The sequence below is a fragment of the Acomys russatus genome, chromosome 32 (assembly GCF_903995435.1).
Source record: "Acomys russatus chromosome 32, mAcoRus1.1, whole genome shotgun sequence".
Lineage (NCBI taxonomy): Eukaryota > Metazoa > Chordata > Mammalia > Rodentia > Muridae > Acomys > Acomys russatus.
In genome coordinates this window covers 22159978-22185105 of record NC_067168.1, presented here as the reverse complement: position 1 = coordinate 22185105, position 25128 = coordinate 22159978, and positions in this window count along the sequence as shown.

The window sequence follows — 25128 nt, the reverse complement described above, 5'->3', positions numbered from 1 at the left end:
CAGTTTAGCTCCTGCTTATAACATCGTGATATTTTCGGTTCTTTCTTTAAAGTATAACTTCTGCCTCCCATTTCCGACTTATTTCATTCCTTCTATTGTTTGTTTTTTGCTTATGGAGCAGAATTGACTATGGTGTGTGTGTGAGTAATTATGCACGATTTCACAGTCTAGTTAGATCTACTGGGGAGTGCTTTAGTGGAGTTCCAATTTTTAGGAATAAAGCAAACTATTTTGGGGTAGTCATCTCTAAAGACAAAAAAGAGAAAAAAAATTGGAACTAAGTTTGCCTGTCTGGAACAGCCTAAGAACTTGAAGTAGATCAACAGACTTTTTAAGAAATAAGCTACAAGTGGCCCAAACCCACAAGAGTTCAAATCACATCCGGTGTAGCCTGGGAGAGAATTTATGCTGCAGAAGGAAGTCGGCTATTCTTGACCTGAGCTTCAGTATTCTGAAATAATGTGAGGGCAGCCAAGACTCTGGATCGCACTGATGATGGTAGATTCTTGCTCATAAGTCAAATCTGACACAAGGGGAACCGGCTGCCTCATAGAAAACCAATCTCTCCAGTTGACATATACAAATAGCAAGCTTGCAGCATATGTGTATATGTGTGTGTGTGTGTGTGTGTGTGTGTGTGTGTGTATATCTCACATATATACATACACGTACATATATTTAAGTCAAAGGAATTGAAGACCCTCATCTAATTTTAAATGTTGTTTCTTGTTACGTGACGTGCATTATTTTTAAACACAGCATAGATGTCTCCTTTCAACGCTCCCCTCCAATGCCTCTGACATTATTCATACTGAAACTTTTAACCGGCGGACTTGGGAATGCTTTTTAACTACAGCTCACATCATTAGTGTTCCTGCTGTCTAAGCAGAAAAACAATGGGATTCAGCTTAGCAAACAGCTTCAGGAAAACATAAACTCTGAAGGGTAATAGATCTGCTTCTCAAATGGTTCTCCTGTCTAATGAGTGGCCTAATGATTTTTTTCTTTTTCAATTAAAATATTCCCACAGATCTCAGAATGGTTAACCCAAGATTGTTTTGTTGGGATAATCTTCATTTACGGACAAGTGTTGACTTGGAGGTCACTAGTCTTTACTCAGTTCTTGCCCTGCCAGTCTCCTCTAGGCTGTCTCCTCCCCTCTGAGGCCCTCGCAGCTTGATATTGACTGATACAAGGCCTGAATGCCAGGCTGTTCTTCCCAGCTCTATGACAGACATTTCTGAAAGGTTCCATAGACAGTTATAACTTGACAAGTCTTGTGATGTTGTCTCTAAGCAACGTATGCACTAACGGCGTTGCGGCGTTGTCTGCACGTTCAAGTCGACTTTGTCTTATATTTTTGTTTCCTATGATCCACAGCTGCTGAGTCAGTCCTGTTGCTATTGACCTTGAAATAACATCAAGAGAACAACACTTCCTTGTGTTTTCTTTATCTCTGTTGCCTCCGTTCAGTCCACAACTTCTCTTGCTTGTCTGGAGCACGACATATGATGGATGTTGTCTTAGATTAGGGTTTTGCTGCTGCGAAGAGACATCATGACCAAGGCAACTCATAGAAAGGAAGGCATTTAATTTAGTCCAGTATTATCATGGCACAGCAAGCACAGTGGTGCGCAGGCAGACACGGTGCTGGGGAAGGGGCTGAGATGAGAGCTCTAGATCTCGATCCTCAGTCAGCAGAAGGAAACTGTGTCACTGGATGTAGCTTGAGCATAGGAGACCTTAAAGCCTACCCCCACAGTGATACACATCCTCCAACAAGGCCACACCCCTACCAACAAGGCCACACCCATTCCAGCAAGGCCACACCCCATACCAACAAAGCTATATCTCCTAATGGTACCACTCCCTATGGGCCAAGCATTCAAACACAAGGGGGCCATACCTATTCAAACCACCACACCTGTGTAGTTGGCCCTGTGGGCAGAAACCAATTTCTTCTCACGAGCAACCTACACGTTGCTCGTGGGCAGAAACCAATTTCTTCTCACGAGCAACCTACACGTTGCTCTTCCCACAGAATGTCTCCGGTTAAGAGCCTTTCTTGCTAAAAATTCCTGGTGGCGGGCCTCAATTTCCTGCCCAATCTGTTTGCAGCTGCTTGGTTCTATTTTCTGTTATCTCTCTGTACTGAATCCCAAGAGACAACTCGTTCTTGGGATGTCCGGTGTCGCCCCTCCGTGTCTTTCTTGCGCTGCTTCTTCTGTATGTCTCACAATACCACACACAAGTGCTCTCTGGGTTCCAGGCTCCTCACTCTGCCTGCCCAACCACCCCTCTTTTGATGTTTTAACAAAACTCTTGGCAGGCTTTATGAAGATCGTGTTTATATTTATGTTTCTGTTAACATTAGATTTGTACTGCCAGATGAAAGGGAGAAAGCCTTTTTTTTTTTTTTAAATTTAAACTTTGATTTTTGGTAAGGCTCAACTTCATGATACATTAAAAACATTCAAGTGTCTTCTTGAGTAAATGAAGTGGGGATAGTTGACCTTCCAAAGTTCAGTGATCTTCTTCTCCTTTTTTGTACGTCTTTCCAAGGCTTTCCTTGTACTTGGTGCCTAGTGGTTTTATTTTACTGTCTTTTCTTTCTAGGAATCAAGCTCAGGGCTTCGTGTATCCTGGGTAAGGGCTCTGATGTTGGGTTGTACTCTCAGCTCCCGCCAACAGTTTTCTGCAAGGTGCCTTGGTGTTCCCTTTGTTTTTATTTTTGTGGGGCTTGAGGTGCTTCTAGAAGCTGTGGCTCGATGTCTTTCGTCAACTTGCAACATTGGTGGCCGATGTTTTTTCACATATTGCTCTATGCTGCCTTTCCCCTCCTTTTCTTTTGAGATTTTAATCCAATATATGTTACGTTTTACCTCCAGTGGAGTTCCTGTATCTCCTGCAGGTTTTTCTATCTTCTTTTTTTGTTTGTTTGTTTTTTTGAGACTTTTCTATCTTCCGCATTGCTAGGTCCCTTCCCAACTAAATCTACTTACTGAATTAATTTTAATACCCATTCATTTGGCCCATTGACTTATTTTTAGTAGTGTTGATCAAACCCATAGCTTTGTGCATGTTAGGTAAGCTAAAATCAACCTAGAACTTCTAGCTACTTCTTATAGATTGAATTCTCTGGTGAGATTTTCTGTTTTGTAGATTTCCATTAACTTTAGGTGTTCACAAGTATTTAAGTAACTCATTAGGTCTCCAGAGGGTCTGTTTCTAATTTTATTTATATTTACTCTTTATGCAGTGCAGAGGGTTCTGCATGTCAGACAAGGACTTTATGTCTGCATTACAGTCCCACACCTGAGCCTGCTCCTGTTTGCTTTAAAACATCTCATGGTCATGTCTCTTGATATGTCTTGTAAAATTTTTACTGGTAGTCAATAGGGTTTCCCAATAATAAACAGGTTTTGCATACTTTCTCCAGAGGGGACTTCGGAAATCTCCTGCTGCGTGACACTGTCGGTAGCCCTGCCCGCCTGGCTTCTTTCTCTCTGAATGTTGGAGCTTCTGATGAGTCAAGAAGTGCCTCACAGCAGTAGTGGTGCTCAGATTGTTGGCTCATCTCCCCTGGCATCCCTTCTCTCCTGATGCTCTGGCTCTTTCCAGTCTGAGCAGTTTTGCTGGCCCTGAACTCCACATTTGGTCTCCCTAGACTTACAGGTTGCTAAAACCCCATACCATCATTTATTTATTCCATCTATATCTGTATCTGTCTGTCTGTCTGTCTGTCTGTCTGTCTGTCTATCTATCTATCTATCTATCTATCTATCTATCTAAAAAACAGACGCACGTGCAGGATTACGCTGGATGCCGGATGAGAGCCCAGCAATTTAAGGCCCTCTCTAAATGGTAATCATTGGAATTTACAAGACAGGAACAATCCAGCTGTGAAGAGATTTAGGTCTCCGGGAAGGAAGGAGAAACGCAAGGGACCCAAGAGCGTTGCTCAAGTGGATTGATGTTGTGAGATCCTAAATTAAAATTTTCAACATAAGCTTTTTTTTTTTTTTTTTCCTTTTAAGAGAACATTATTTTATACACTTCAAAACATTTCTAATCTTGGCTAGGCAATTATCTCTGGCTTGTAAGTGGGTGCTACATATAAGATACTTTAACTCACTTAGGGATCAGAGTATTATTTACAACTCTTGAAGAAGTTAAGGTATTTGCAGTAAGCCTGACTTCCTTCAGCAGGGCTACTCACCTGTGGTAGAGCTAAGACCGTATGAACATGCAGACATGCTAATTTTCTTTGAATGTAACACTGAGAAATGATTTATATATTTTTGAAGCTAAGTTCTTTTACCTGCCAGGATCTCAGCCAATCAAGCTAATTCGCACAGCCAAAGTGACTGCAAACAAGACGCTTAAAGAAGTGTGGACCACCAGATCAAGGGAAAAAAACCACATCCCAGGCCTTTAGGGACAGGGAACAGTGCAAGGGACAGCGGACAGACTCAGGCAGGGACGCACCAGCTGTTGTAGAGTTGGAGAACCCCACCCAGCCCAGGAAAGGAACTGTTTTCTCTTCCCTTCTGCTTCTTCTTCCTTCTTCCTCCTGGGGCCAATGCTGCCAGTGGGGCCAGGTTGATACTTTACTTGGAGCTTGTATCAGGAAGAGGGATTACTGGCTTCTCCCAGAGTTCCAGCCTTGTAAGGATGGCTAACAGAGTTGCCTTCCCACTCCGGGGATTGACAATCCAGAAGGGTTCCAATCTTTGATCAAGAAAAAATGTCACTTACAGAAAGCTTGCAACAAGACTGAGCAAATATAAGACTATTAGAAAATACAGAGTTTTGCGTTTTTCATGCCCGTTGAGGGTGCTGCCGATCGGATTTCCTTCTCATGTCAGGGAGCTCGGAAAGCAAGCATTAGGAGTGGGGTAGAGGCACTTGCAATGGTGGGATGGGCTGTGGACTCACTCATGTCTTAAGTGAAGTGTGCAATTCACGTTGGGTGATGGAAGGGACAGACTAGGAGGGGGAGTGGGGACAAAGATGTCGGTGGCAGGGAGGTCACAGAAGGGACTTGTGGAGGGACATGAGAGTCATAATCATTGTTATTCAAGAGACTCCTTTAAATCTGTTTGTCAAAAAACCGTCTTCCAACAAAAGTTCAGTATGTTGATACGATCATAGCGTTATGATATAGAAGCAGCTATTTTTTTTTTTTTTTTTACAATTCAGCATTTAAATAGCAGGATCTGAAAACTTTACTGCTCAGCACGTACGAATGTGCCCATATGTATTGGTTTGCATATCCAGCTGCATGAAATGTCAGTGTCCCCAGGCCCTGGGACTTTGTGTAATTAGGCTAAATTGTTTTTAGTCCCTATCTGGTATTTTTCTGTAAAACTTCCTTCTCTGAACATCTCCTTTCTACATCTGCATATCATATAATGTTCCAGTCATTTTTTTTGTTAATTCATAACTGAAGCATTTGTTGTTTCTTTTTCAGACAGATTGAAAAATAGGCTAGTTCTTAGAAAGGGAAAGAGCAATGAGAACAAATATTCTTCCTTTTAACTATTAATTTAATTTTATCTTATATATTTGAGTATTTTGCTTGTGTGGATGTCTGTACACCACATATGTTCAGTGTCTTCGGAGTCCAGAAGAGGGTGTTGGATCCCCTGGAGCTGGAGATGACTATGAGCTGCCATGTTGTGGGTGCTGGGAATTGAACCCAGCCAGTGTTCTTAACCACTGAGCCATATCCTCAGCCCCTGGAATAAATCTTATGCATCAAAGGGTGGGTGCACCTTTTTTGCTCTGGAAAGCCTGAAATCATTTACAGTTATATTTATTAAAAAAAAAAAAAGCATCGTCAGTATCTACTTGTGTAAATACTCTATTCATTTTAATTAAGTTCATTAAAATCTCATGGGAACAATATGAACAGGTACCACTGTGGCTGTTTTCCTTATACACACAAAGAAGCTGAGTGCTGTGGTAAGGAGAGGTCATGACTAGCACAAGGCTTCCAGCTAATAAAGGGAAGAGCCAGGATTTAAACTCAGGAATCAGGCCCCCGAGTGTCTGGGGTGACACATTGTTCCAGGCTGCTCTCGATCATCAAGGACAGTTCTCTAAGATAACTGTGTATAATAATCACAGTAAGATAAGGTGTAGTTCAGATTTCCATATAATGAGTGGATGTATTTATCTAATGTTTATCATTAAGAGTTTCCTAGACATTCTTATAAGTCCTCAGGTTAAAAAAAATTTATTGATTGAATTGTGTCACAAGAGAATCTATGATTTTTTTTTTTCTCCTTTGGGTCAATACAAGAGAAAGGTATAAATGTGTTCATTACATGACTGGCCTTGCAGGAGACTCTCTGTAGAAGGTTTCCATTGTCAAATAGGTGTGGAGAAATCACATGCACTGTGGGTGAGAGGCACACATACACACACACAACTCAACATCACGTACTGTGTGTGAGAGGCTCACAGACATATTAAGCATCACATATTGAGGGTGAGAGGTGCACACACATATTAAAAGCATAGAAAAGTCATTTAAGTATTGACATCTATTTTTCCTTTTTCAACCTGAGATTTACCAAGTTAGTTTGGCCAAATAATCTTTTTTTTTTTTTTTCATAAAATGTGCAACACTTTGTAGTCCACGGTGACCCAATTTCGAACTGGTTCCTTACAACCAAATCACAGGCTGTGGTATTTCTAGAAGGCAAGTAAGAAGTGTGGAGTGGCTCAAAGAAGCAAGCAAACTAGACAAGGACACAGCCTTTGTGTCTGCTCGCTTTCACTCACCTTTAAAGCTCCGCTGAAATCTGCTCCATGGATACATTCACAGCCCTGTATAGTGCTGCCCTTGTTGGATTTCTTTCTGATCTCAGGCAGCCTGGAAAATAAGCTTGGAAGTATAGTGGTGAATCTCACTTGCCCTGGTGGGGTGTGCTGTGATGTCTCTTTTATACAGGAAGGCTGTGCGTGACATTTTCCAGTGACTTTTGAATGCTCAAAAAGGGCAGATTCTAAATGCAGATCTGGTGAGAAATACTGAGATGCATCTGGGAAAATCAGCCCCATGGAGGGCACACATATGTGAAGAAGAGATGAGAAAGAGGTGAGGGGAGCGATGATGAGAGAGAGGGAGAGGGGGAAGGAGAGAGAGAGAGAGAGAGAGAGAGAGAGAGAGAGAGAGAGAGAGAGAGAGAGAGAGATATCACAGGGATCCCAATGCTGTAAGTTGTCTGTGGTCTGGACTGTAATTTCAGCAACATTTTGAGGACAAAGGACAGCGCACTCATATCTCTACTGGAGTGCACACTCTCCTGGCAGAAGAATGAAGTTTAGCTTTACTGAACCTCTATACACCTGTTTCTATGAGCCTGAGCCCCTGCCTTTGTTTTCTCCTTTTACAATTTCTTGAGGCTCCCCTCGCCTCGCCTCTTCACTCTCCAGTCTTTTGGTCTCGTCCCTAGAAGAGGCCAGACCTAAAAGTGACAATGCAGGATCAGCTGGGTCTTTCACAGCTCCTTTGCTGCTCACGTTTCTCTCCCCCAGCCAGGCTCCTAAAGGATCAGCACTAACGGGAACCGCTGTTGGTACTGAGCTTCAATTTTCCATTAGACCTGGGTCTGTTCTGGCAGGGTGGGACCTACTCTCTGGAAGTAAACTTGTGACCTGTGCAAAATGAATTCACTCTTCCACAGCACCAGAGGACCATTTAGTAAATTACTTTCATTGCACAGAATACCGCCCTTGTGTCCTGGATGATGGAATCCTTGTCACACGGGTGAGCTATTTTTTTCTTTTAGAAAAAGTGTACTTACACAAAAGGCTTTGATGGAGCCTTACTTGGGTGGATGGGGGGGGGGGGCAGGGGATGCCATGCCAACAGTGTACTAGGACAGGGCATACCTAGTATATCCTGTGCATATGAATTTTGTTCCTAAAGATTCTAGGAGGTTGTAGGAAGGTTACCTGTGGGATCCAAACGGTATTCCTGGCTCTAAGTTGCAGCATCAGTGTCAATGAATGGTAACACCACCACTGCCACCACGTGTGTATTTGGCTATCAGATTCTGGCACGAAGGAAGAAGATATGCCACACATGTGATGTTATTTAATTTAGCATCGACAGAAAGATACAGGCTTTTGAAACTATTTTATGGCTGAAGAGAGTATAAGTGATTAAGCCTCATGCTTGAGGCCACGTGCATAAAACATTGCTGAACTCCTAACCCGCCGTCAGGTGGCATTAGAAGGTGAAACCCTGGTGTGGTGCTCCAGGCACGAGAGTGGTGTCCTCACGAGTGACATGAGTTCCCTTACAAGAGGAGCTATGAAATTTTGTTCTTTGTCTCCGCTACAGGAGGCCACAGCACTTGAAAAGTATTAAATCTGCTGGAGTGCTGATCTTAGACACACAGTCTCCAGAATGTTGAAAAACCACAGATTTTTGTGTGTCTGTTACTTGGTGAAAATGTTTATGAGCTTTCAGAGTTTTCACGTAAGCGTCTTTAAGTATAGGTTTTTAGTCTTTAAGTATTTTAAGTACAGGTTTATATTATCTACAATTTGATTTCTTCCTTTCCTATTTATGCTTGGCTCGTTTCTATGCTAAGATTAAAATGCTATTCCGTTCATGTCTACTTAAGAATGTGCAGTTTTTCAACATTCCAATTGTAGGCATAAGGTTATCGTGTAGTTTAAATTCTGATTTGCTGTCTAAACGGTGTATAAATTCTGCTCCTCAATTGTCCCCCTGTTATGTCAATAAAGCAGCTTACAGCCAATCAATGAGCAGGGGAGAGAACAGGGCTGGACTTCCTGCCAGCCAGGGGAGGAGGAATTAGGAGACGAAGGGAGAGACCCAAGGAGGAAGGCGGCCCTGGAGATGAGGGAAGCTACAAAGTGCAGGTATCTCTGGGATGTTTTCAGAGAGCAAGACAAAAATAGCATAGAGGGTTAAGAACAGACTTAAACTGCTCAGATTGTGTTGCGACGCCATGTATTATAAAAGAGTCTCAATTATTTGTGTGATAGCCAGGTTAAGAAATGAGCTAAGGCCCGGTGGTGGTGGTGGTGAACACCTTTGATCCCAGCACTTGGGAGGCAGAGTCAGGAGGATCTCTGTGAGTTCGAGGCCAGCCTGGACTACAGAGCGAGTTCCAGGACAGGCAGAACTGTTACACAGAGAAACCTTGTCTTTGTAAAGGCAAAATTAATGCTATATTCTATATGTAATGTGTATTCTGCAATTAATGATGTTCTCTATGAGAACTTGTCCTCGAAGTGACCCTTCTCCCTGCGTTCTGGGAATGACATCTGCCAGCAGTCCCCAGAAACTCCACCTGAGTGATTACATACAATTAGCTCCCAGGGTTCCTCTGAGATAAAAAGGCTTCCCCTCCAGACTCAGGCTCCGCCCAACCTGCCTGAAGGTCGACATTCCTGGGACCTACAACTTCCCTGAAGATCCAGCTTCTACCCAACCTGCCCAAGGGTCGACATTCCTGTGACTCACTACCTCCTCTTCCCTTTATAAGCCTATTGCCCTTAAAGCTCGGGGTCACTCTCCTATCCGGCTGCGTCAGGAAGGATGGTGGTGATCCGAAGCTCTGAGCCCGTAATACAGCATCCTATATATGTTGCATGGTGGTCTTTTTGGGGGTCTTGCAGTCTGGGCAATCTCTATATTACAATGAGCGATCTCAGTATTACAGTCTTGAAAACCCAAAAAAGGAAAGGAAAAAAAAAAAAAAAAAAAAAAAAAAAAAAGAAAGAAAGAAAAAGAAACAATCTAAGAGAAACAAACACTTTTATATAAATAACTCCAACAACCAATAACAAGTAATTTTATTAATTTATATCTTCTTTCTGTTTTTTTTTTTTTTTTTTTTTTAATGTTAGTTTGGCTAAGGAGTGGTGAACTCTTTGTTTCATTGAGTCTCTATTTCATTAGCTGTCCCTGGCCATTTTTTTTTTTTTTTTTTTTTTTAAATCTCTTTCCATCTTCTGATTTAGGATAGACTTGTTATTATGTTTCTAAGATTTTTGATATACAACATAAAGTTGTTTTTTTTGTTTTTTGTTTTTTTTAATGCAGGCCCTCCTAGCTCTGAATGTCCCTCTCAGAATTCCCTGGGAGGTATCCGAGAGGTCTTAGTAAGCTGTGTCTTTATTTTCAACTTAGAGTACATATTTCATAACCTCCTCCAAGAATTCTCCAATGGCCCACTGGTCGCTCAGCAGTGAGATGCTCACCCCTTGTTGATTTACATAATTTCTGTAGTTCCTTGAGCTCCTGACTTCTAGGAGTTCAATTATATTCTGATAAGATACAAGAAGTTATTTTTATATTTTTATGTTTGTTAATACTTGACTTATGTCCCAGGACGTGATTTATTTTAGAGACTGTTCCATGAGATGCTAAGTCGGATGCATATTCTGTGTCTCTTGGCTGCTAAGTTCATTTGATTTATCATGCATTTTAAGTCCCGGAGTTCCTCTGTGGAGTTTTGTCTGGGAAATCTATGCGTTGATGAAAGTGAGTTATTGAAGTTATTTGCTCTTATGGTATTTGGACTCATCTGTCTCTTACATGTCTAATAATGTCTGTGAAATCGGATGCACCAACATTTGCAAATATTAATAATCATTGTCATTATTATGTCATCTTGTTGGCTTGTTCCTTTTACTACTGTGGAGTTACTGTTTTTATCTCATCTGATTGCTTTTGGCTTCAGGCTGGTCTGTTGGGTATAAGAATGGCTACTTCTGCCTAGTTCCTGCTTCCTGTAACTTGGTGTATAGCTTCCTATTCTTTCATTTTTGGTCTGTGTGTCTTTTGCAAACAATATTTGGATCTTGTGTTTTGGTTTATTCGAGTAGCTTGTGTCTTTTGTTAAAAAAAGATCTATTTTAAAATTATTTTAATTATGTGTATGTGCATGGGTCTATGCATGTGACTGCAGGTGTCCTTGGAGGTAGGAGGTGTCAGATCCCATGGAGAGGGGGCCACAGGTGGTGGTGAGACTTCCCATGTAGGTGCTGGGAACTGAACCTGGGTCCTCTGTAGTACAGTACACACTCTTAATTACTAATCCATTGCTCTTGCACGTGTTTGTATCTTTGAATTGGGGAACTAAGATCACTAATATTTAGGATTTAGAGTTATGGTGGAGAGGTATTTGTTGGTTTTATTCGTTGTTTTCTTGGTTCAAAGAGTGTTTCTTCTTTCTTGCTCATTTCTCATGGGGTTTTGATGGTTTATTAAGATAGGCATTTTTTATTCTTTTCTGGTTCTTTATGTATCTGGTCCCTTTGTGGGATTGACTATATTTTTTAATACAACCATGTAGCAACTTTCTTTCTCTCTGTGTGTATAATTTTTTAAAGCATCTTTTGTAATGCTGGCCAAGTAGTCGTGGATAGCTTTACTCTGTGCTTGGCTCAGAAGGCCCTTGTGTATCCATCAACTGAAAAGGGTATCTTTGCTGGGTAGAGTGGTCTTATGCTTTAGTTATTTACTTTCGGAAGCTCACTTCTTTGAGGGCATGCTTTCCCAGATCTTAGGATTTTTGCTGAGGGGGCCCGATGCTATTCTAGTAGATTTGTTTTTTTTTTTTCCCCCTTCCAGATTTTAGTCGTATTTATTCTGCAATTTAAACAGTGAAGTGGCTTGGAGAGCTTTTTATTTTCTGGGTCATGTCCACCTGAGGTTCTAGATGTCTCTTCTACTTATATGTTCATATCTTTCCCTAGGTTTGAAAAAAAAAATTGGCTACAATTTCATTGAGTAGATTTTTTCTACGAATTTGTTTTTTTTCAAAACATTATTATCTCAGCTCCTTCTTCTACCTTGTAGATGGCCAGGTTCACTCAATTGATCACATCCCAGAGTTCTTGAAAGTAATGATCATGCTTGATTATAATGTTCTATTTTTGTTGTTATTGTTGTTGTGGGATTTGGAACTGAATACAAAATTTTCAAGAGAAGGAATAGAAAAAGGAGGTAGGGGGCGGGGAGAAGTAAGAACAAGAGGAAATTACGTGGACATGGCTGGTTTTTTTTTTTTTTCTTGTTTCTCCAACAAAATTCTGGACAGAAGTAGTGTTTAGGAGGGTCATGGTTTTGGAAAATGGAATCTATCATGGTTAGGAAAGTATGGTGGCAAAAGATGGTGGCGTTTGTGGCTGTCGTTTCTTGCCTAATAGGTAAGTGCTTTATGACTTAGCTATATCTTCATCTTTCTTTTTAAAGATTTATTTATTTATTATAAACACAGCGTTCTGCCTGTATGTAATGCCTACATGCCAGAAAAGGGCATCAGATCTCATTATAGATGGTTCTGAGCTACCATGTGGTTGCTGGGAATTGAACTCAGGACCTTTGGAAGAGCAGCCAGTGTTCTTAACCTCTGAGTCATCTCTCCAGCCCCTTTTCATCTTACTTTTATTTTCATTTTGAGACAGAATTTTACTAGGTCTCTGGCTGACCTTGAACTTATTCTGTAGCCCAGGCTAGCTTTAAACTTGTGATCCTCCTGACTCAGTTCTGGTATCCCTCAGTAGCTGGGGTTTTAGGTCTGGACCACTGGGCTTGACTGTTTTTGTTTATGGCTATCTGAATGCCACGGACCGGCTCAGTTGGGGATAGGCCCTTGGGAATGAGAGTTCTCAAAGCGTCAGTGGGCAGAGATAAGGCGAAGTGACAAACAGAGCAACCCAGAATTGAGTTTGCATCTGAGTGTATTTTGCAGACAAGCAGTCTAAATTTTTGTATATACATTTCGAAAACAGGGGCGGGGGGTGGGGCTATGGTGGTTACAGTTCCCACAGAATAGATTCACGGAAGTCAGTGAGCGACCAAGCATACACAGTACAGGTACAGAATGCAAATAATAGTGTTGTCATATTTTGAATTATAACTTTAAATGAAACAATACAGGGTACAGAACACACAGCAAAGACGTCATCACTTCTAAGTTACTGGCTTGGTATCAATATGCATGCGCTCCCTTTGTCCAGGGTCAGCGTTCTCCCGTAAGCAGAACTTATGTCCAACACCTGTGTACCAAGACAATTTTTTTTCTTTCAGTTCTCTTTTCTAATACCTGAGCACCACTATCTGGAGCTTTCTTTTGAAACACTTTATTTCTTTGTAAGCCATAATACAAATTACTAATTAATAATTAATTTTCAATCATGTTTCTTTTAATAAGTGGAAGTGAAGCAGAACTACTCCGGCCTTCACAGTCCCTGGCTGCAGTCCCAAGTTAGGGTCGTCTTCTAGTGACATGGTCATGCCTGAAAAAGTCCTGATCTGGGAGTGACGTAGAGTTAAGTTAGAAGAATAGGAACCGAATCACAATAGAGAAAAGAAGAACTGCAGTCAGTTTCTCCTGGCAGAAACATCAGCCCCAGTCCAGGAGGCTCTCCCTTGGGTAGGGGTTGTAGTCTCAGGCCGTGTAGTGTTTGTCACACCGACTCCACTGGAGGGGTCGTGACATCTGAATATAGTATTTCTTTAACCTTGACTTCCAGCCATGATGTTTTTTCTTCTGTTTGATCTAGTCTGTTGATGATGTTTTCCATATTTTTATTTGATCAATTGTATTTTTTAAATAATACTTTAATTTTATTTCACATGTATAAAACAAACTACATACAGCAGGGAGAACCATGTGACAATCATGAGAATAATAAATTCTATATATGTTACATCCGTAGTGACTTGGCCATCTGCATTCGTCCTTTTTGAAGTAAGTGTTTTTCCTGTCTTGTTGGGTCTAAATTTCTGAATGAGATTCAATATCTATCCTATCTCAACTGTAATAGCTTAACTTCTTTATCTTGAACTAAAATGATCTTGTCCCCTAATCAACTAAGCTTGGTTGTAAAACTATACTATCTTGTCTTCAATGCCCCATAGAGACTTGAGAAAGAATAAAACTTAAATTCCTGAGTGAACCAGCAGTGTGGGTTAGCAGCTTCCAAAATGTACACATTGACTTAAGACAGTTTACTGCCTGACCAGTCACCCAATACACTGTATAACATTGGAGCCTCATCTTCAGCTTTCTGGCCTAATATCTCTGCCAGACTTGTTGACAATTGTCTTTTTCACGTCCAACATTTCTATTTGGTTTCTCTTCAGAATATCATTTTAAAATGGATTTTCATTTTAAATGAATTTTTCATTCACGTTGCAGACCTCCTCTTACACATAGTTGAGCTCTTTATCTAGGCTCCGAGTTGCTTTCTTTATACCATTCATTTGCTTGTTTGAACTTGCTTTGTAGGCTTTACATATTTTTAAACTATTTTTATTAATTTTGAACATATTCACCCCTCCTCCGACTTCTTCCAGTTCCACTCTCTCCACCTTGAACTCCCTTCCCATAAAAATTTGAGTTTTGTTTTTTTTTTTTTTTTTTTTGGATACATCAAGTTTGTGTTGCCCAACTAATCTCAGAAATGGGGCCTTCCCTGGGCTGTGGTTCACCTGCCAAGGGCCACACCATTAAAGAAAACTGACTCCCCTCCCTCCCAGCAGCTATTAAATGCCAATAACTCCTCAGTCAGTATGACGTCGTGCTCGCCTTCCCCCTCCAGGCTGGGATTTTGATGGTTTCAACTTACGCAGGTCTTATGTATGCATGCTGTCCCAGGCCTCGTGAACTCATGTGTGCGGCTTCTCTATAGTGTCTGAAAAACACTGTTTCCCTAATGCCACTTACTGCTTCTGGCCCTTCAGTCTTCCCAACTCCTCTTCCATGAAGATTCCTGAGCCTTCGGGGCAAGGATGTGACACAGACATCACATTTAGAGCCGGGAATGCTGAAACTTCTTTTTTTTTTTTTTTTTGTCTGTTGATAAATTGAGGGTCTCTATGTTAATTGCCATCTATTTTAAGAAGCATCTTTGATTAGGGTTAAGAAATGCTCTGATCTATGGGTATATAGCAATTAGTTAGTAGGAGTCATTTTAATTTGATGTCCATTTCCCAAAATAATAGTGTTGGGTTTTTCCTTAGGACGCATGACCTGTCTATAAATAGGTTCTTGGCCTTTTAAAACGGTGTTAGGAATAAGTCTCATTTCTTAGAGCAGGCCATAGATTCATTCAGAAAGTTGTTGGTTACCCCCTTAACATCCATGCCAATATTTCACTAGTGGGCATATCTTATAAGGGCAGTTATAATTATAACTTTCAGAGTGCACAGCCTGGTGAGATTGATGAAGCTATGAGGATCATTTTGCATTAACACCATAACAGTAGGTTGAAGGGCGTGAGAAATAATAGGAAGAACACCATAGATTTAGTACAGAAAAAAAAGGTAGACTAATCACTAAGCCTAATCAATCAAGATAAAAGTGAAAACAAAACATTTAAAATAAAAATACATAAGAAAAATTAAAAAAAAAAAAAAGGAAAATTAAAGTAAAACAGAAAATAGTATAATGCCAGTCAGTAGTTTTACTTTTATCTGATGACTACTGGTTTCCATTCCTGCGGTGTCTTTGCACTCTGAGCTCTGCCTGTGGGCAAGCAGCTGCTGATCTATCTCCCTGGTGTTCAGACAGGTTAGGCTAGAATGACTAGGTGAAATCTGTGCTCTGTTTGCCTTCTGAGTTGAATTTCTGTGTAGGAATTCCTCCACCTATCTCTTTTGCTGAGAACAAGTTCTCCAGCCCTCAGCGTGGGTGTCCCATAGCTTTACGCCAGCCCCACCAATACCTTTGTCTTCAGTGGTGAGTAGCGCTCTCTACCCACATAGTTCAGCGAGAGAGGCACCAAAGAGGTCACGCATTTTGTATTTACCTTTGTAGTGGCATGTTCTCTTACCAGTGCTCTGCAGTGTTGCCATTACAGCCTGCAGTGTTTGCCTGAGTGTATTTGAGTCCAGATTAGTGCCAGTACATGGTTCCGCAGACAGTCTCTGGCTTAGTGGAGCGTGCGTGCGTGCGTGCGTGCGTGCGTGCGTGTGTGCGTGCGTGCGTGCGTGCGTGCGTGCGTGTGTGTGTGTGTGTGTGTGTGTGTGTGTGTGTAGGGGTGATAGTGCTTTTTTTGTGTTACTTTGTTTACTTTTAGGTCTCTTCATCATCACAATAGTCTGATTCCAGTGTTTCTCTGAGGATTGGCTCCATCCCTTAAACCAGCTTGCAGATCAGGGGCCAGGGCACTTTTCTAGACTGATAGGTTATTTCTCCAGCATCACTCCATCACAGCACACCCATCTCTTGTCTAAAGTTTGTTGGTTTTGGAGGCTTTGCACTTCTTTGTTTGCAGCCTCGGGTGGGGGGGGGAGGGGAAGAGGGAAGAGGGGTGGTCTTCTTTGCCCGTTGGTTGCTCTAAGTCGGGCATCAGTCACTTCCTCTGTAGACATAACTCTCAGTATTTCTGGGTCTCATTTTTTTCTCTCACCATGTGCTGTAGCCTCCCTGCCCTTCCCATGCTCCCCAGCTCTCTGCAGTCAGAGACCCAGTGTTCCCTTTAAGGTTACTGGTGACGTAGGAGAGCGCTGTTTGCCTCTTCTCTGCCATGGTAAGAATTCCCCTGGGGCTGGAGAGATGGTTCAGTGGGTAAGACCACTTGCTCTGCAAGCATGAGGACCTGAGTTCAAATCCCTAGAACCCACATAAAAAGCCAGGCATGATTGTGTGTGCCTGTAACCTCAGCCTTAGGGAGACAAAGACAGGTAAATCCCGAGGGCTCTCTGCCCACGCAACCTAGTCAAAATGTAGAGCTGTAAGTTCAGTGAGAGACCTGGGCTCAGTTCAATAAAGTGGATAGTGGTAGAGGGAGACGCATGACCTCCTGCCTTGGCCTCCATACTGCAGTCTGTGTGCATACAACACACACACACACACACACACACACACACACACACACACACACAAACACCCTCTCTCTGCCTCTGCCTCTCTCCCAGATCCTTTAAAGGCTTACATAGGAAGAGAGTTTGATGTGGTCCCTGGGCTCTCATTTACACTGCAACAAAGCCTAAGACCACACAGCTGGCCTCAGATCTTTCCACACTTCCCTCCTGAGAGACTTCCTGGACCAATCTCATGAGTGTTCATGAATATTTCAGCTTTACCCCTTAATCTTCATCAGGGAGCCTGTCACTGCTAGGCCCTTATCATTACACAGTTCTATATGTTCTGAAATGGACCCTTCTGCTCCCGTTCATCTGTCCAAATTCTTTGGAGTTCATGGTTTGCCGTCAACAGACATAAATCCTTATCTGCTCCGAGTTGTGTCACTATCTTCCTCCTTTGATGGAACCTGGCTGTTTCCAATGACACCGGTCTCTCTGCAGCCCTCTCACATAGACACTTTTGATTTCTTACCTTAAAGGGGAAGTGTCTACCTTACTCCCCCTTTTAGCCTTTAATTAATCATTGCACTTGCTTTCAACTTCAAAGACCACAGCTCTTTGAAGCACATCATCAGATGCTGCCACCCGCTACCCTACCTTGTTACTGTCCTTCACTGACCTTCATCCTTGCTTCCTCCAGCACCTGCTTTGCTGCCCGCCTTTATCTGTATAGTGCCAATGATAGTAAGAGTTACCATTTATTGGAGTACTCTTCTTTTCCCGGAACCTTCTAAACACTTTAAACCTTTATTTTATCTAATTCCTACAATATAGTAGGTGTTAATATCACTCTTATTTTATAGCTGAGTAGAGTGAGGAGCAAAGAAATAATGTGCTTTGCCTAATAACATACACAGTGGTGCAAGCAGGGTTAGAAAGATAATTTGGTACCAAGAGTGTGCCTTAAACTGGTAAGTTGTTTCCCTATCAGCATTGCTGGCAGCATCATCTGTGCCGATGTCCCTTGACTTTGCTGCTTTCCCTAACACTCCACCCAATCCTGAGACTGTATTCATCACTTTTGCATCAGTTGCCACAGCATTATATTAAAATATTGCTTTCAGTTTTACTATCTTTTGTGTCATCTCTAGCTGTAGTGAGAATTTTGGTTTAAAAAAAAAAAAACCATAGAAATGTTATGTGAATATGTTTTTGTTTTAATTCCAGGTATGAGATAATGGGGCTGCTTCAGATTGCCCACAGCAGCTGACTATGACTTGTCTCGTGCTCTGTCAAGGGTGTGATTTTGCCAGCTGAAGATGGTTTACGTTTGAAATTCCAGGGACTCTTGAGAGGGTAGATAAATGCTAGAACCCCAAGAGGGGCTGAGGTGGCTGCTACTCCTGCTGTTGCTGTTTGCTGTTTGCTTCTTCTGCTGTTGCTGTTTGCTGTTTGTTGGTTGCTGCTTGGAGATATTCTGACTATGACGATCTAACTTGCCTCAAGGAACTGGATGCCCCTAATCAGCAGGAAGTAGTCTAATGATATTGAAGGCCCTTTTTCCCTCTAACCTTCTTTCTCTTCTACTGATGTTGGAGGGTTGGAAGGGATAGGATGGTGTAGTGAGGTGGGAAAGGAACCCAATAAAGCCACCAAAAAGCCTGGCTACATCTAGTCTTTGCAACTCCATATTGAAAGGCTTATATTTCAGAAGATCCTCAGGCTCATGGGAGCCTCCTTCATCATTTGTGTTGGCCCTCCCACAGCCCTCCGTATCTCAGCATCCCTGAACCACTCAGTTCCTTCCAGCAGCTGATGACAAGGGTGAGGAGTGTTTTCTAATGAGTTAAGAGACATTGGATAAGAAAGCACAAGTTTGCCCACAATTTTGTGGGTCAGAATTTGAAAGAGTTTGCTGGATGGTTCTTCGTCTCCATATCTACTGGAGTCTCTCATGGGGCTGTCGTCAGACAGTGAGTGAACTTACAAAAGATAGATAGTTTCATTTGCTAGAGCCTTGGAGGTGACTAAGGGATCTGTCTCTTCCTCTCCCTCCCTCCTCCCCATGCTCGTCAGGGTGGCTTCCACATGTCTGCCTTAGGCTTCCTTGCTGGCAACTGGATCTCAAGAGCAAGCGTTCTAGGTAGAGGCTGCAGGTCTCTCAATGTTTTACTTCAAAAGTCTAACTATACAACTTCTGTTATATTTTGTGAGTCAGAGTGACACATATGGTGAACCTAGATCTAACATGAGGGAAAATGCCCATCCCCCTAGGTCATACAGGAGAGGAGGTGCAGAATGGTTGTGGGGGTCCTCTTGTAGCCGCTTTATTGGGACACAACCCTATAGTTCCCCCTCCCCCATGGCACTGTCTCCTGTGTCCTCTCCCACCTCTTTCCTGCCTGACACCTTCCTGTCCTGATTGTCAGTTATCAGTTGACTTCATATCTGCAGCTGAAAAGACTAATGTTTCTAGAGAATACCCACACAATTGTCCTGACTCACCTCACACTATTATCCAGAATCTCAAGCAATCTCCCAGGATCGCTGACCAGTTTGAACAATTTTCTGCTTGTTCACTTTGCACTCTCGCCACACTACTCCTCCCTCCATAAATCCTCAGCAGTCCTCTACTCTTCTAGACAACAGCAGTTAACAACTAGTTAACCAGCACGCCTTCTGGTTAACTCTACACCAAATGCGGCTTTATCACACAGTTTATGAAGAAACTGATACAGTCACGTGAGGTGCTTCATCTCCACCACCTGCCAACTTGCATGACCCTGGAGTGCTGGCTCCCAACTGCTGGTGTGGGCTAAAGGTCCCGGATCCATCTCACACAATGGCAAGAAGTGAACATGTATGGGGTTTCCATTGCTTTCAATTTTCTCAACAACTTCATTACTGCAAGTATGTTTTCTTCTCCAGTATCAAGTCGTCTGTTTAATTAATCATCTTAATTAGCATACAAACAGACTTTGATAGTACAACCTTTAACAAAACAAGTAAAAACAAAACCCTGCTTTGACTTCGTATCTTGTTCAGTTACCAAGATTTTCTTTTGTCTCTTGGCAAAATGTCTCGAAAAACAATCTGAACTTCCAAATTCAGACTCTTCCGTTTCCAGTTGCCCCCTCCCCCAGTCATGCTGGCGGGGGGCCTGGCTCTGTTACTCCAGGGGAGCTGTTCTTCCCTTAGGCAACAGCAGCTCTCCCTTATGTGGTTCCTTTCATCAGCAATTGACATAGCTGACCCTTCTCCTCTTCTGGAACTCGTCTCTCTTTCATTTCTGTGACACCACACATCAACTGGTTGATAACCTATCTCATTAGCCACTCCTTCATAGGCTTTGTGGCTTTCCAGTTTTGACATTTTCTTCTGACAAAAAAATCTGGCAGCTACAGTAGAGCCTTTGCTTTTTTTTTTTTATTAACCATACCATCCACCCACCATCCACCCATCTACTTATCATCCACTGTCCCCCCATTATCCATCATCCATCCATCCATCCATTCCATCCATCCATCCATCCATCCATCCATCCATCCATCCATCATACACCGTTCTCCCATTATCCATCATCCATCTGTCTGTCTGTCCGTCCATCCATCCATCCATCCATCCTCCATGCATGCATCTTTCTGTAGTCCTTTCATTCTTTCTTCAAATACATTCTGACTTTGGCTGTTTTACCATCTCCACTATCACCCTGTTTAGAAACCAATCGCATCAGTTAGCTTCCCATCCTCCATTCCCTGTCTTGGATGACAGTTTATTCTGTTCTTAGTTGGAAAGTGATTAAAATCATTGCCTGTGTAATCATATTGCCTGCTTCAAATGACAAATTTATTAAGCAAGAGTCAATTCAGATATCACTCCTTTACTTAAAACTCTTTAATAACTTTGCATTTCAATTAGACAAAATCATATTACTAGTTATGACCCAAAGAACCAATCAAACCTGGCCTCCAACGCACTTTCTGATCTTGACTCATTATTTCCCCTTATACATTCTATTTTGACCAACTGGCTTGCCTTCTAGCCTGTGAGTGTGCCACACTTAAGTTTCAGGCAACACTCTTCCGTATCCTGGAATGGCCACCTTCTCTTTGTTTAGGTCTCTCCTTCAGTGTCACCACCTCCTAGAAGCCTCTGGATCTCCCTGGATAGATTGTACAACCCCCCTCTACAACACACCTCCATAGAACTAATTACTTGAAATCATCTTATTGATCAAATAATTTCCATGTTACTGTCAGTCTCACTGATAAGAGTGCTAGATTTTATTTGAATGCAAGGATTGCATTTATTAATTCCCAGAACTTGGACATGGCTTGTAGCAGAATGGCACTCTATAAATATGTATTGACTAGGAGAATGAGAGGTTTTTGATTCATTAAAATATAAGTAATAGAAAAAATTCAAGCACATTAACAAAAATTTTGCATAGCATCCAGGCATAAAATAACAGTGACATTGTCTTCTTGCCTGCATGTTGGACTTCTGCACTGCTCTGCCATGCTCTAATCCCGAGAGGCAAGTTGGCTTTGCAAGTCACAGAATCCATTAGTTAACATTAGTTAACATCACTCATTTCCTCATGTGCCATTTTGAAAGTTACTTTGCTTAAAATGTCCTCTTTGGGTTACCATTAAGGCCATAGCAGCAGATGTGACTACAGTGTCTTGGCTAGCCATTATCTCTGGAGGAACGTGAGGACTGCACACTTTCTCCCCACTTTTATCTGGCCCCTCTCTGTTTCCATCATTTGTTTCACATGTTCTAGGTTTATACTCTGATCCATGGCTATCATTACATCTGTGCCTTGAGGAGAGGTTAGTGTCTTAAAACCAAATACCATTGACTGGCAGTTGGAAACCATGATTATGTAAATATTATTCAGGAGAGAACCGAGAGTAGGTTGATTAGACTTATAGAGAATGAAAAAAATCTTAGCTCTTCAAACCTATGGCACTCCAAGGCAAAAACCCCATCTTCGGATCAAATGAACTGTGATTGCAGCTTCACATTCCTTCAGTCACTCAAAAGCACGCTGTACTTTGATTTGACATATGACATTTCATGACAGCTTCATTTATCTTTCTCCAAATCTCTAATTGACTTTCTTTTTTTTTCCTCTTGGTACAGAAAGTATAATAAAAATAAGCCTTTTCAGGGAAAATACTGAGTGCAGTGTTCTAAGTATTTTGTATGCATTATTTCATTTACTATTCAATATGACACAAAATAGTAATTATTATTTAATTTATTATTATTATTATTATTATTATTATTATTATTATTATTATTATTAAAAATGCAATGATGTGTGTGTGCATGCACGCCTGTGGGTACACTTATGCCACAGCATGCACATGGAAGTCAGAGGACAGCTGGTGGAAATCCATCCCCTCCTTTCCTTTGTAGGCTCTGGTTCTGAGGATGGGACTTAGGTCTTCAGGTTTCACAGGAAACACCTTCACCTGATGAACTATTTCTCTAGCCTAGGAATTATTTTATAGTCAGGTTTCTTTTTGAGTCAGAGTCTCAGTAAGTACCTCATGATGCTCCTGTCCCAACTTCCCAACGTCTGCAAATATAGGTGTGATAATACTTGGGGTTAAAGATTAGTGGGGATAAAAGGACTGGTGAGGGTAGAGGGTAGGTTAGCCAAGACTAAGGATTCTTGAACAATCCTTACAGAGACCCACTGGTTTGTTACCTGATGTAAAAAAACATCGTGTGCATGCACACACACTCTCTCTGTCTCTGTTTCTCTCTGTCTCTGTCTCTGTTTCTCTCTCTCTCTCTCTCTCTCTCTCTCTCTCTCTCTCTCTCTCTCTCTGTCTCTCTCTCTCTCTTCCTCTTTACAGAAGGGAGTTTGAACAATAGTGTTCTATACAGATGGACAGCATTGTGGCACACAAAATAATATAGGCTACTGCCATTTCTCTTGGTTGCCCACCGTAAGTAGATGGTAAGACCCTGTTGGTGAGTCACCACTTAGGGGCAAGAAATAGGGAAACCAACCTCAGAGCCCCTGCCAGATGTCTGCCTGCCTATGATGCTAATAACTCTCCCATTAAATCTCTTACCCCCAAAGGACAACCTGTCTCCATGTCCCCTTTGGTCCCCAAGCCTGAAATGGCTCACAGTAGTGCTGTGACTTGGATGGGAACTCCACTAAAATGGATTGTCCTTTGGGGACCTCTGTACCAGAGCTCTCTCCATGCCGGACACTGGCCTACACTTCCCACTGGGATGTCTTTGGGTTCTCTGAGAGCTCTGTTCTTCTTCTGTTGAAGTTTTTCTGACAACCTGGGCGCTGGGTCAGAGTCTCCCATTAAGCGGGGCTTAGACCCCACTTGCCCTCAACCAGCTGAGTCTAAGGGTGCTTACTCCCAGTCAGCTTACTGTTTGTCACATTTGTCACACCTCCGGAGGGGAGTCAGAGTTCTGAGGATGCTTCTCTATCTTATCCCTCTCCAGCAATCAACTAACTCACCCCGTACCCACAGTGTGTACCTTTTGTGTGAGAATTCTTACAAACCAAGGCAGCTTCGTGCTGTGGAATGGCAGATGCCTGAGGACTTCCGGTAGCGGCATTTTTCTACCTTAAGGCCCGCTTTCTGCCCGTTGTATGCTGCTTGCCAAATCTTATTACTAAAAACCTACTCCTCAAAGCTTCTTTCTCTAGCTGGCTAGAAACGGAAACTTTTCTGTGCGAGGGTGATAGGTTGCCAGACTCCTTGCTTTGATCACATACAAGCTGGGTTTCTCTTAAATGGTGTCACCCAGAGCCTCTTTCTGTGACTTCTGCCCTGCTGTGACACGTGTGCTTCCTCCTCCTCATTCCCTGGCCCGGCATGGACATTCCCCACGCAGCCTTCCATGTGGTGTCCCACCTGGGCTTGTCTCAGGGCTGTAGGCGTTAACCAGCCATTGCCTGTCCCAGCGGAAAGTTCGCCTTGTTGCCACTTACATATTCTCGGTCCCCTCCAGAAAGATGAATCTGCCCTCTTCTTCACTGCTGACTTATGGCTAAAATGAAGCCAGGTTTCACTGCAAGTGAGACACACCATTCTTTGGAACCTGCACTGACTCACCCCAGGCTACAGTTAAAAAAAATAAAAAACAAAACTCAACCTCCACCGCCCGCCAAGCAAGGCACCTTTCTGGTCCTGACTTGTCAGTCAGGAAGCTCAGTCCTAACAACAAAGATCTCTAGAATGGGGTTTGGTGTGCACCCTCAGTAAGGCTTTTAGGAACTGGGTTCCCACCAGCCGAAGTAACTTCCGAATTGAGCAGGGCTTGCTACTGCTCACACCTGACAGCTAAGTTGATAGTCCACATTTAATCAAGAGGATCCAAAACTGTAGCTTACCATATGCCCTCACCAAGCCTCTTCCTGTATCTCTTTCCATCCCCAGGAACTACATTCTGGACATGAAGGTCTGATCCTTCCTACATCCCTCCCTTGTCCCTGCCCTGCAGCTCTCAGTCACAAGAGATAAAACCTTGTGCGCATGCGTGCACCAAACTCCGCCTCCCAGCCATAGCCCCTCTGCAGCAGGACTCTTCCTGAGCGCACCGTCTGCCTAGCTACACCCTCTTCACTCTGCCCTTTGCCCTCTCAACGGTTAGATGTAATCACATTATTTAATGTGTTGTCATTTTTTTATATGCTGCAGCTGTGTGTAATCTGTCTTTATGTGTCACTCTGTGTCCGAAGGGGAAGAGGGAACTTAAGACCTGCCACTGTTAAGGTCACAGAACCTGATTGTAAGAACTTTCACACAGATGTCAACGCATAGATGTATTGACAGATATAAACATTTTGAGAAAAAGAGGTTTTTGCTCAAATATATTCAGGGCACCTTAGAATTTACGGATAATTTTTATGTGTTTCACTTCACCATCAACGCTTTTCTTTTACAGTGTATTTGGGATAACAACTAGTTTCTGTGTGGTGAACAGAAGAGTTATAGACATAAAACATATTTCTGGCAAAGAAGGCTAAAGAAATGAAATTGTTTGGGGATGAAAAAAGGTTTTGTGTGAAAATTTGTACAAATGGGATGGTTAGATGCATTGTACACCATCTATAGCATAGATCGTATAATATAATTCCTGAGGTCAGAATTCCATTGCTCTGGGATGAAATTGATGCCACTTTTGCTTACAACTATACGCTTTTCTTAAGTATTGATCCAGTGACAGAAGTGGCCAGAAAAGCTGGCCCAGGAAACCCAGGACTCTGCTTTATCCTTTCACTGAGATATTGAAAACTTGTGTTTATTTCTTGAAATCCT